This window comes from Nyctereutes procyonoides, unplaced genomic scaffold (assembly GCF_905146905.1).
Source record: "Nyctereutes procyonoides isolate TBG_1078 unplaced genomic scaffold, NYPRO_anot_genome, whole genome shotgun sequence".
Taxonomy (NCBI): Eukaryota; Metazoa; Chordata; class Mammalia; order Carnivora; family Canidae; genus Nyctereutes; species Nyctereutes procyonoides.
This window is the reverse complement of record NW_026575117.1, coordinates 2,306,675-2,318,869: the sequence shown is the minus strand read 5'-3', so window position 1 is coordinate 2,318,869 and position 12,195 is coordinate 2,306,675.

Sequence of the window (12,195 nt, the reverse complement as noted above, 5' to 3'; positions counted from 1 at the left end):
ACAGGACTTGAACTCAAGATATCTTGTCACTCGGGCACTGAGGGGGGCACTTGATGGGATGAGCACTGGATGTCATGCTATATGTTGGCAAATTGAACTCCAATAAAAAAAAAAGCCAAAAAAAAAAAAAAACTTGTTACCAAGGGCCGCACACTTGGCACTTGACCATGCTGCCTTCCTGTCCCCAGCTCTGAACTCCCAACACGTGGCACTTTGCTTGATACTTCCTAGGCAGACCACAAATATCGGTTGAAGGAATACGTACATATAATAATATTTTAAAGACACCAAGAGCAGCTCCAAGTAAATGTATTCGTATATTAATTCCGTGGTTGTCTGGATAAGTGCTCAACTCTCCTATCGGAAACATCCATTAAAGAACCTTGAGTAGAACTCACTGTCTGCATTTCAGGCCAGAGCTGTTTTCACAGTAAACAAGGGACCCAGGTCACAAACATTTCTGATGAGTTGTTACAAGATGGGAGAAATACAGTGCAAATTTCCACTATTCAGAAGAATAACAGAAACAGAAGAAGAGGTAGGAATTTATGAGTCTTCAACACCTCAATAGCTTAAAAACGGCTTTAAGTTTTAATGACCCACCACACTCATAACAGCTAACATTTACCAGTGCTTACTTCGTGCCATTCCCCACACGAAGGCTTTACATGTACCAACTCATTTAAAGCCCCCAAGAAACATTAAAATTCATCGACTCCCTGAAGTAGATGCGGTCCTCCTCCACTTTACAAATTAAGAAACTGAGTCACAGAAAGGCTAAGCAACTAGTCTGAGTTAATATGGAAACCAGGATCCGACTGCTGGCCTCCCGAGTCCAGGGACTGCGTGCTGAGCCACGGTTCTCACTGCTTCCCCAGCCTGCCGCTTTCCAAAGCATAAAATGTTTCTTCTGGACTCCAGACCCCCTACACCTAAGCAGCCATTAGGTCTTGTCAAATCCAATGCAACCACGTCCTCTCAATCTGCCCACCCTCCCTCCGGGTGCCCACTCTCCCCCATCATTCCTTTATCACACGTTACCTGGGCTGTTGTCCTATAAAGAGCAATCTTTCTAAAATGCTGATATTAACACTTAATTTTTCTGCTGAAAAATGTTTCCCGTGAGACCAGACTCCTGAGCAATTTGACCCATCAGACCATCTAGGCCTTTCTCCTGCTTCCTCCCTAGGAAGGTCACACAGGAGTACCTGGATCCAAGAACCCATCAAATCCTCTCCCGCCCCCTGCCTTTGCCCACTCTGGCTCCTCTGCCTGGAATGCCTTGTCTCCCTTCCATCTCTAGCTGTTTTATACTCAAGGACCAGACCAAGGATCCCTCTTTGGGCAGATTTCTGAAATCTCCCGCTCAAAGCTAAGTATATAGCTCCCTGGTAAAGTTCCACTAATAAAGTAGTCATGGTCTATAAATTTTACCTCTTAAGTGCCTAAGAAATGAGACTACAGGCTCCATTTCAGCAGGTTAAACACAGATTATTCAATGATGCACCTCTTCTTTGTTGCGTCCTACTTTGTTTTTCAAGAAAAGAAACCAAGCAAGTAGCAAAGACAGCAGGGACTCTCCAAAGTGCCAAAGGGCCTGTGCAGTCTGGAGCCTCAGGGGGACCACGGGGTTGAGAGCAGGAAAACAGAACTTGGGGACAAGGAGGTCGGCCCAGAGCGAGGACAGAAGGCGAGCGGCTGGGAGGGCCAACAGCAGAGGCGAGAGAGCGGAGTGCAGCGCACGTGGCTGCAGGAAGGGCAGGCGGCTCTGCCTCCATCGACCTAAAGCTGGGCACTTAGGTCACACCTCCCTCTAGGACGAGAGGTCTGCTTCACTCATCCTTTCATTCCCTGCACCCGTGACAGCAGCCAGTACCTAGGAGAGCTTCGTAAATATATGAATAAATATTTGTCCAACTCAACTCCGATCGGGACCCAGAACTGGGAGACCCTTTCAGGTCTGGGTCTAGGGAACGGAGGACAGCGGTTGCCTGGGACGTCACGGTGCCACCTGGAGAAAACACTGGCTTTTTGGTGAGAAGAATGGCCTGTGATTGCCTCACAGCTGCTTGGTGCAGGACCTCAGGGTGTTTTATAAAACCCTGAAGGAGAATGGACTTGCCGAGAGATGGCGTGTGAAATATCAAACGGAAGTTTCTAGATTTGAAAACAACTCCCCGCTTATCAGAGAAGCCTCAGATCCTCTGCTCTGAGCAGCTCTTTGCAGATGTGCTTGGGCTCCCAGCGTCCCCGGCTACATCTCTGCATCCTCTTCTTGTTGGGCCGAAATTAAGCTTCTACCCTGACAAATTGCAGGGTCCCTTTGTAGAAACTCTGTAAGCAGACACAGGAACTACTTGAGAAGATTAAAAAAAAATAAATGGTGGTGTTTTTCCAGTGTCTTGAGGTTCTGGCACATTTCATTTAATTGAGTCTACCCATCAGCCCTAGGACTCCTTCTCTCCCTCTACCTCCTTCCCCTCACCAGCTCCTGTCAATGCTCCCTAGTTAGTGCTCACTCACTCATCTTCCCTTTTTCACTCCTCAAACCCTTCCATCACTTTTGTATTCATTTCTTATGTTCAGTTTGCTGGGTTTGAATATTTAACATGGTTTCAGTTTTCTTATTGGTCATTGACTGAAACACCTTCTATTTTTATTCTATTTGCTATTCATTTTCCCTAACCAGTTGGGGTTGTTGAACTTTATAAAATATACTTTTTTTGTATATGTCAAGATGATTATGGTTTTTCCCCTCCTCTTTAATGTGTTTAAACAATAAATTGTAATAGAAAGTTTCTTAAAGATAAATCATGCTTGCATTCTGGGGATAAACCCCTACTTGATTGCATTTTTTTTTTCCTTTTCATGCATTGCTTGGTTCACTTACTAAAATTTAAAGTAAGATTTTTTTTCCTTCTTAATTTTTAAATTAATATTTCTTTAAAATTTTATTTATTTATTCATGACAGACAGGGAGAGATAGAGAGAGAGAGGCAGAGACTCAGGCAGAGGGAGAAGCAGGCTCCACACAGGGAGCCCGACATGGGACTCAATCTCGGGTCTCCAGGATCACGCCCTGGGCCAAAGGCAGGTGCTAAACCGCTGAGCCACCCGGGGATCCCTTAAATTAATATTTTAACATTTATATTTATAAGTGAGATTATCAAGGATTGACCATTTTTTTCTGTACAAGTCAAGATAGTGAATATTTTACACTGGGTAATTGTACAGTCCTCATTGCTATTCAACTTGGCTGTTGTAGAATGAAAGCAGCGAAAGTCAATACATGAACAGATGATTGTTATGTGTGTTCCAATAAATATTTATGAACACTGAATTTTGAACTCCATATAGTTTTCACATGTTACCAATATTATTCTTCTGAGGTTTTCTTCAACCTTTGAAAATTGTAAAGACTATTCTTGGCCCATGAATCATAGAAAAACACTCTGAAGGCTGGATTTGTCCATAAGCTGTTGTTTGCTGATCTCCGCTCTATATTTTTCTCAGAGAATAATCCTCATCTAGCTTGGAATCAGTGTTATATTAATAGTGCTCAATGAACTTTGAAGTTTCCGTGTTTTGGAATAAAATTGCCTAAGACTTATCCTCTCGCTGAAGGTGATAGAACTAGTTCATAAGACCACCTAGCTTTGGCACATTTTTTGGAATTAGATTACTGAATATTATTTCCAAATTTTCTCTGATTAAAGAAGTTCTTCTGCTTACAAACTTTGAATTTATAAACCACTATCGATATAAAGCTGTACACCAGCAATCCATTGGTTTCTCCTGCCATCAGTATCATATTTGTGTTTGGAAAGACCACTCCTGCTGTGGCATAGAGAAGAATTGGACTTGGATGAGTGTGGGTGTGGGAGGGAAAGGGCTGTTGTCCAGGAAGAGGTGGTGGGGGCCAAGACTGTGGCAGTTATTGGTGGATGAAAGAACAGAAGTCAGAGAGACTGCAAAAACATTTAGGAGGTGTGCTAGGGGTTTTTAAGACTACACTTCCATGTTCAATGATTCACTAGGAGGACTAACAGGATTAGTCCTACTCATGCCTATGATTTATTTCAGGAATAGATACAAAGCAAGATCAACAAAGGGAATGAATGGTACCTGGAGTGGTGTCCAGAAGAAACCAGGTGTGATCTTCCAAAAGTCATCCCAGTGGAGTCACACAGGGATGTGTGACTTAATTCTTCTAACAACATGTTGTGCCAACACGTGTGAAATGTTGTCTACCTGGAAGCTTGGCTGAGCCCAGAACTCCAGGGTTTCTATCAACTGTCAGAAATAGAGGCACTATCTAGTGTGCCTAGCATATACCAAATTTTCAGAACCCCAGAAGGAAAGCAGCTGTTCGGCACAAACCAAATTGTTTGTGCAAACAGTTTAAGCTCAGGTTACAATTTATTGTTTATGGAGGGGGGAAACCATAACCATAAAATATATATATTTTATAAAGTTTAACAACTGATTAGGGAAAATAAATAGCAAATAGAATAAAAATAGATGTTTTAGTCAATGCCCATCAGAAAACTGAAACCATGTTAAATATTCAAACCCAGCAAACTGAACATAAGAATTGAATACAAAAGTGATGGAAGGGTTTGAGGAGTGAAAAAGGGACAATAAGATTACTGACCAATCCAGGAAGGTGTTACCATTCTTGGGGGAATTTGCCTTTGGAACCAGTGTTGCCCATTGCAGGTGCCAGGAGTCCATACTCCAACCAAAACTATAAGAATCTGGGAACCTAAGGTGCCCCACCATGTGGCTAACAACACTGCAGCCAGAGCCCACAAATACCACACTGCCAATACTTCCAGAATGCTGTTGGAACTGCATTGCTAGACCAGAAATCCTGGAGCTACATTCATTGCCCACTATTGCTGCCACTGCTGGTGACATTATCAGAAACCAAGATGAAAAAACATTTCTCCCTTCCTCCCACCTTCCAGTGTTTCACCAGTACCACCCACTGATAAAAGTACAGAATAATATCCCTTATGAATGTTAATGCAAAGATCCTCAACAAAATACCAGCACACTGGGGCACCTGGGTGGCTCAGTGGTTGAGCATCTGCCTTCAGCTCAGATAGTGATCCCAGAATCCTGAGATTGAGTCCCACATTAGGCTTCCCGTAGGGACCCTGCTTCTCCCTCTGCCTATGTCTCTGCTTCTCTCTTTCTCTCATGAATAAATAAATGAAATCTTTTTAAAAAAATACCAGCAAACCAAATTCAGCAGCACGTTAAAATGATTATATATCATGACCAAGCGGGATTTATTCCTGGAAGGCAAGGATGGTTCAACATAAAAAAAAAAAACAAACAAACCATGAGTGCAATAGAACAGATTAATAAAATGAAGGGGGGGGGACACATGATCATCTCAATTTATGCAGAAAAGCAGTTGACAAAATTCAACACCCTTTTCATGATTAAAACAGTCAACAAATTAGGAATACAAGGAAATTACTTCCACATAATAAAAGCCATCTATTAGTTTGCCAAGGCTGCCATAACAAAGTACCACAGGCTGGAGGGTTTAAACAACAGAATGTATTTTCTCACAATCCTGGAGGCTAGAAGTCTGCAATTAAGATGTCAGCAAGGTCAGTTTATTGTGAGACCTCTCCCTCTGGCTCGTAGATGGTTTTCTTCTTCTTGTGTCTTAACATGGTCTTCTCTCTGTGCATGTCTGTGTTCTAATTTCCTCTTATAAAGACATCGACCTTCTTGAATTAGGGCTCACTCATATGACCTTATTTTAACTTAATTACCTCTGTAAACACCTTATCTCCAAATATGGCCACATTCTGAGATACTGGGGGGTTAGCACTTCAACATATGGATTTTGGTAGAACACATTTCAACCTATATCATTCTGCCTTCTGCACACCCCCAAATCCATCTCCTTTTAACAAGTAAAATGTGTTCACTCCATCTCCACAGCCCTAAAGTCTTAACCTATTCCAATATCAACTCTCAGTCCAAAATCTCATCTAAATATTGTCTAAATCAGATATGAGGGAATCTCAAGGTATGATTTATTCTGAGGGAAGGTTTAACTCCAGTTGTGAATCTGTAAAACCAGAAAAGTTATATACTCCCTCAATATAATAGTGAGACAAAGGATAGACACGTTCACTCCAAAATGATAAATTAAAAAAAAAGAAGAGTCACATTTGTTTGTTCTCTTTTTTTAGATTCCATAAATAAGTGAAATCATATGGAATTTGTCTTTCTCTTGCTTATTTAATTTAGCATAATGCCCTCAAGGACCAACCATGCTGTTGCTGTGATTTTCTTTATATGTGGAATATAAAACAAACAACAAAATCAAATTATGACAATAACAACACCCAAAACCTGAAGTTCGTGGATACAGATAAAAAATTAAGTAGTTACCAGAGGGGAATGGGCATGAGAAGAGAATGAAATGGCTGAAAAGTTTCAAAAGATAAAAACTTGCAGTTATAAAATAAATAAGTCAGGGCAGTCCTGGTGGCTCAGTGGTTTAGCTCTGCGTTTAGCCCAGAGCATGATCCTGGAGACCTGGGATCAAGTCCCACATCGGGCTCCTTGCATGGAGCCTGTTTCTCCCTCTGCCTGTGTCTCTGCCCGTCCCCCTCTCTCTGTCTCTCATTCATAAATAAATAAAATCTTTAAAATAAATAAACAAGTCATGGGGATGTAATGTATGTTATGAAAATTATAGTTAATGGTACTGTATTGCATATTTGAAAGCTGCTAAGAATAAATCTTAAAAATTCTCAACACAAGAAAAAAACCTGTAACTATGTATGGCTCCCAATGATAACTAGACTTATTATGGCGATTATTTCTCATTGTCTACAAATATGGAACCATTATGTTGTACACTTGAAGCTAATATAATTATATGTCAATTATACCTCAATAAAGAAAAAAAAAAAAGAAAGGGGTCACAGGTCCCAAGCAACTCTAAAACCTAGCAGGGCAGATTGTATTCAATTTTAAGACATGGGAGTAATCCTCTTTGGCTTCATGTTCCATCCTTTGGATCCACCTCGGTGGTCCTGACTTCTGGGACCAAAGGTTCATCTCCTCCACCGTCGCAGGGGCCCCACCCCTCTGTAACTGAAAGCAGCCCTGCCCCCTGAGCTGTGTCCTAGGGACCATAGTGGCCATATCAGCCCTGCTGTTTTTCTATTTTCTGGAAGGATAACACATGTTGCAGCTGGATAACTTTATTGGTCTGTCCAATAGAATTCCAGAAATCCCATTGCCTTCCTTCCTCTAGTCCTGTCTTTGTCTCCTTCAGTCCAAGTTGACAGTATTTCTGCTGGTATAAAATTCCCCAAAGCCTTATTGGTCTCCGATGCAATTCACAGAGGACCATACCATCAGACAAGAGGGTCCTCCCCGAGTCGTTCCTGGTAACCTCATCTCTATCCCTGGATTCCACTTAAATGACTGTTTGTATCCACACACCTATAATTAAGCCCCATAATAGGCCATATATGAAATACTCACAGCTAATATCATACTCGTTGGTGAAAGACTGAAAGTTTTCCACCTAAGATAAGGAAAGACAAGGATGCTGGTTTTTCCCATTTCTATTCAACATAGCATTTGAAGTTCTAGCCAGAGCAATTAGGCAGGAAAAAGAAACAAAAGGCATCCAAACTGAAGTAAAATTATCTCTGTTCATAGATGACATGATCATATATATCAAGCCCCACATTGGACTCCATGCTCCGCGAGGAGTTTGCTGGAAATTCTTTCTCCCTCTCTCTCTGCCCCTCTTCCCATTCACTCCCTCTCCCTCTCTCTCCCCCTTTCTCTCTCAAATAAATAAATAAATACATTTATTGGAGAATTATTTACAATAGCTAAGATACAAGATACAGAACTGAATGTCTATTTATCCATTATATAATTTATCCATTATATATGTCATATATATTTATGTAAATGAGATGGTACTCAGCCATAAAAACGAATGAAATCTTGCCATTTGCAACAACATGTATGGACCAAGAGAGTATTAGGCTCAGTGAAATAAGTCAGACAGAGAGGGATAAATACCATATGATTTCACTTACACATGGAATCTAAAAACAAAACAAACAAATAAAAATAGGCTTATAAATACAGAAAACAAACTAGTGGTTGCCAGAAGGAAGCGGATAGGGGCGTGAGTGAAATAGGTGAATGAGATGGAGACATGCAACTTCTAGTTATAAAATAAATAAATGATGGGGATGAAAAGTACAGCATAAGGAATAGAGTCAACAGGGGCACCTGGGTGGCTCAGTCAATTGAGCATCTGACTCTTGATTTTGGCTCAGGTCATGATCTCCAGGTTGTGGGATCAAGCCCTACATTGGACCCTGCACCCAACAGGAAGTCTGCTTCTCTCCTTCTCCCTCTTCCTCTGCTCCTCTTCCACTTGCACATGATCCCTCTCTCTAAAATAAATAAATCTTTATTTTAAAAAAAAAGAAACATAGTCAATATATTGTGATAATCTTGTATAATGACAGGCAGTAACTGCACTTATAGTGAGCATTTCATAATGCCTATAAATGTCGAATCACTATGCTGTACACCTGAAATTAATAATACTAGTTTTATTTTTTGAAGATTTATTTATTTATCTGAGGGGGGGAGGGGCAGAAGGAAAGAATCTCAAGCAGACTCCACGTGGAATGTGGAGCTGGATGCAACTTTGACCTCACAACCCTGAGATCATGACCTGAGCCGAAATCAAGAGTCAGGCACTTAGCTGACTGAGCCACCCGGGGGGCCCTTAATGATAGTAGTTTTGTAATCGACTATAGTCAATGTAGTCACCAATGCTTCAATTTAAAAAAAAATAAAAGAAAGAAAAAAGAAAAAAAGAGAACATCTTGTAGTCTTTACATAGGAATACATTACATTATATTTACTCATTAACTTAATAAATATTTACTAAGTGTCTGTTACGTTCCTAGGTACTGCATTAGGCTGTGGGTAAGAATGGTAATCAACCCATTTCATGTCCTCAATTAAATCATAAGAAAGTAAAGGAGATGGGCCAAGGAAAAATTCTGAACCATTTGAGAAATGCTGTGATTTGAATAATAAGAAGAGCAAATCACCTCCCCTGGTTTTCAGGCGGTTTGGGAAGGTTTTTCAAGGGGATGATATCTTGTATATGAAACTGAGTTACAGACTACGAGAGACTTGAGGATGCAACCAAACAAGCCCTCGTTTTAAGGTGATCATGGCTTTGAACTGAAGATAAAAGGTGGGTAAATGAGGTATTGGATAAAAAGTAAAAATATCAGCTGATATTCAAAGGACAAGGGGAAGCATTTCAGAAAAAAGAGATTTTTTTTTCATTCAAAAATTCCAGAGCTGGCAAATGGCCAACAGTGTCACTTACCAAATTCTAGGCAAGTGGGGAACAAGAAGGCATGGCTCACATACACGGGGAGCTCAAGAGGGCGTCTTTCGGGTATTTACACCCAGAGACAAATGATATCATTCAAGGCTCTCTCTCTCTTTCTCTCTCTCTCTCTCTCTCTCTCTCTCCCTCCTCCGTGATTCTCATGATCTCCGCTCCTCTGTGAGTGGCAACCTAATTCTTTTCTCCTACAAGCACCCCTAAGCCAGCATTTTTAAACCTTAGCAACGCAGATACAAAATCATATCTCTTAACACTCATATCAGATATAATAAACGACTCTAAAAATGTTTTGCTGTTAAAAAAAATGCTAACCGTCATCTGAGGTTTCAGCGAGCAGTAATCTTTTTGCTGGTGGAAGATCTTGCCTCCGTGTTGGGGGTTGTTGACGGATCAGGATGGTAGTTACTGAAGGCGGTGGAGGTGCAAGTTCTTAAAATAAGACCACAGTAAAGTTTGCCACGTTGAGTGATACTTCCTTTCAGGAATGGTTTCTCTTTAATAGCATTTTACTCACGGTAGAACTTCTTTCAAAGTTGGAGTCGATCCTCTTAATCTCTGCCACTGTTTTATCATCTTTGTTTACACCATATTCTAAACACTTTATTGTCATTTTGACAATCTTCACAGCATCCTCACCAGGAGTAGAATCCATCTCAAAAAAAGAGAAAAAAAAGCATTTCCTCTGCTCATGCATAAGAAGCAACCCCTCGTTCATTAACTTTTCATCAAGAGATTGTAGCAATTCGGTCCCATTTTCAAGCTCCACTTCTGATTCTGGTTCTCTCGCTATTTCCACCAAATCTGCAGTCACTTCTTGAAGCCCCCAGAGACATCCATGAGGGCTGGCATCAGCTTTTTTCAATTCCTGTTAATGTTGATATTTTGACCTCTTCTCACCAACCGTGGATGTTCTGAACGACATCAAGTGTGATGAACCCTTTCCAGAAGATTTTCAATTGACTTTGCCCAGATCCGTCAGCAGAGTCATAATCAATGGCAGCCACGGCCTCACAAAAACGGATTTGTCAAATAATAAGACTAGAAAGTCAAAGTGATTCCTTGCTCCATGAGCCGCAGAGAGGGTGTTGTGTCAACAGGCATGACAGCAACACTGATCTCATTGTCCATCTCCATCAGAGCCCTTGGGTGGCCAGGTGCATGGTCAAGGAGCAGCAATATTTTGAAAGCAGTCTTTTTTCTGAGGAGCAGATCTCGACAGCAGACTTAAGACCTTCCGTAAACCATGTTGCAGACAGACGTGCTGTCATCCAGGCTTTGTTGTGTCATTTCTAGAGCCAAGGCTCTAGTAGATTTGGCATCATTCTCAAAGGCTCTGGGATTTTCAAAATGGTCAACAAGCACTGGCCTCAGCTCACAGTCACCAGCCGCGTTAGGCCCTAGCAAGAGAGACAGCCTGTCCTCTGAAGCTTGGAAGCCCGGCACTGACCTCTCCTCTCTCGCCAGGAAAGCCCTAGATACCTCCTCTTCCACTATAAGACTGCTGTGTTCACACTGTAAACCGTTGGTTAGCTTGGCCACCTTCGGTGATTCCCTCAGCTAGATCTTTGGAGGACGTGCTGCTTCATCTTGCACTTCCATGTTACGGAGACGGCTTCTTTCTCCTCGCCTCGCAAACCAACCCCTGCTAGCTCCAGACTGTGCTCCCGCAGCTCCCCTCTCTCCGCCTTCACTGAATCCAGAGAGCTCAGGCCTTGCTCTGGACTAGAAACTTCGGCTTAAGGGGATGTTGTGGCTGCTTCGGTGTTCTGACCAGACCTCTCAGACTTGCTCCACATCTGTAATCAGGCCATTTAGCTTTCTTGTCCTCCTTGTGTTCACTGGAGAAGCACTTTTAATTTCTTTTAGGAAACTTGGCTAACTATTTGGTGCCAGAGGCCTAGGCCTTCCCCCGTCTCCGCGTTGGACGTGTGTCCTCACTGAGCTTCATCGCCGCTAGGTTTGGATTTAAAGCAAAGGATGTGTGATTCTTCCCTTCACCTGAACCCTTACAGGCCATTGCCGGGTTATTCACTGGCCTAATGTCAATACTGAGGGAGAGAGCGGCCGTCGGTGGAGCAATCAGCACACACGCAGTACCTACCAATTAAGTTCACCACCTTATATGGGTGCGGGCTCATGGAGCCCCCAAACAATTGTAATAGTAGCATCAAAGATCACGGATCAAAGATCACCATATAAATATGATAGTGAAAAAGTTTGGAATATTGCAAGAATTGCCAAAATGGCACGCAGCAAGGAAATGCTGGAAAAACAGCACCGATAGACTTGCGTGACCCAGGGTTGCCTCAACTCTTTAATCTGGAAAAAAACACCGTGTCTGCAACGCCGCGCAAAGAGGAGTGCAGCAAAACGAGGTGCGCCTGTAATGTTGGGGCGGCCCCACACTGTGAATGCAAGTAATGCCACTGAATTGAGCAGCAAAAACTGCAACTTTTAGGGCCACCCGGGTGGCTCGGTGGTTGAGCATCCGTCTTCGGCCCAGGGTGTGATCCTGGGGTCCTGGGATCGGGTCCCATGTCCGGCTCCCTGCATGGAGCCTGCTTCTCCCTCTGCCTGTGTCTCTGCCTCTCTCTCTCTGTGTCTCTCACGAATGAATAAATAAAAATCTTTTTACAAAATCATGCCCGCAGTGTGCAGGAAGAGGCGTGTGCCACTTCTGATAGGATGAGGAAGTTTTCGTAAGAGCACTTCCAGTCTGTGACAGGCGGTGCAGGCAGCCCGGG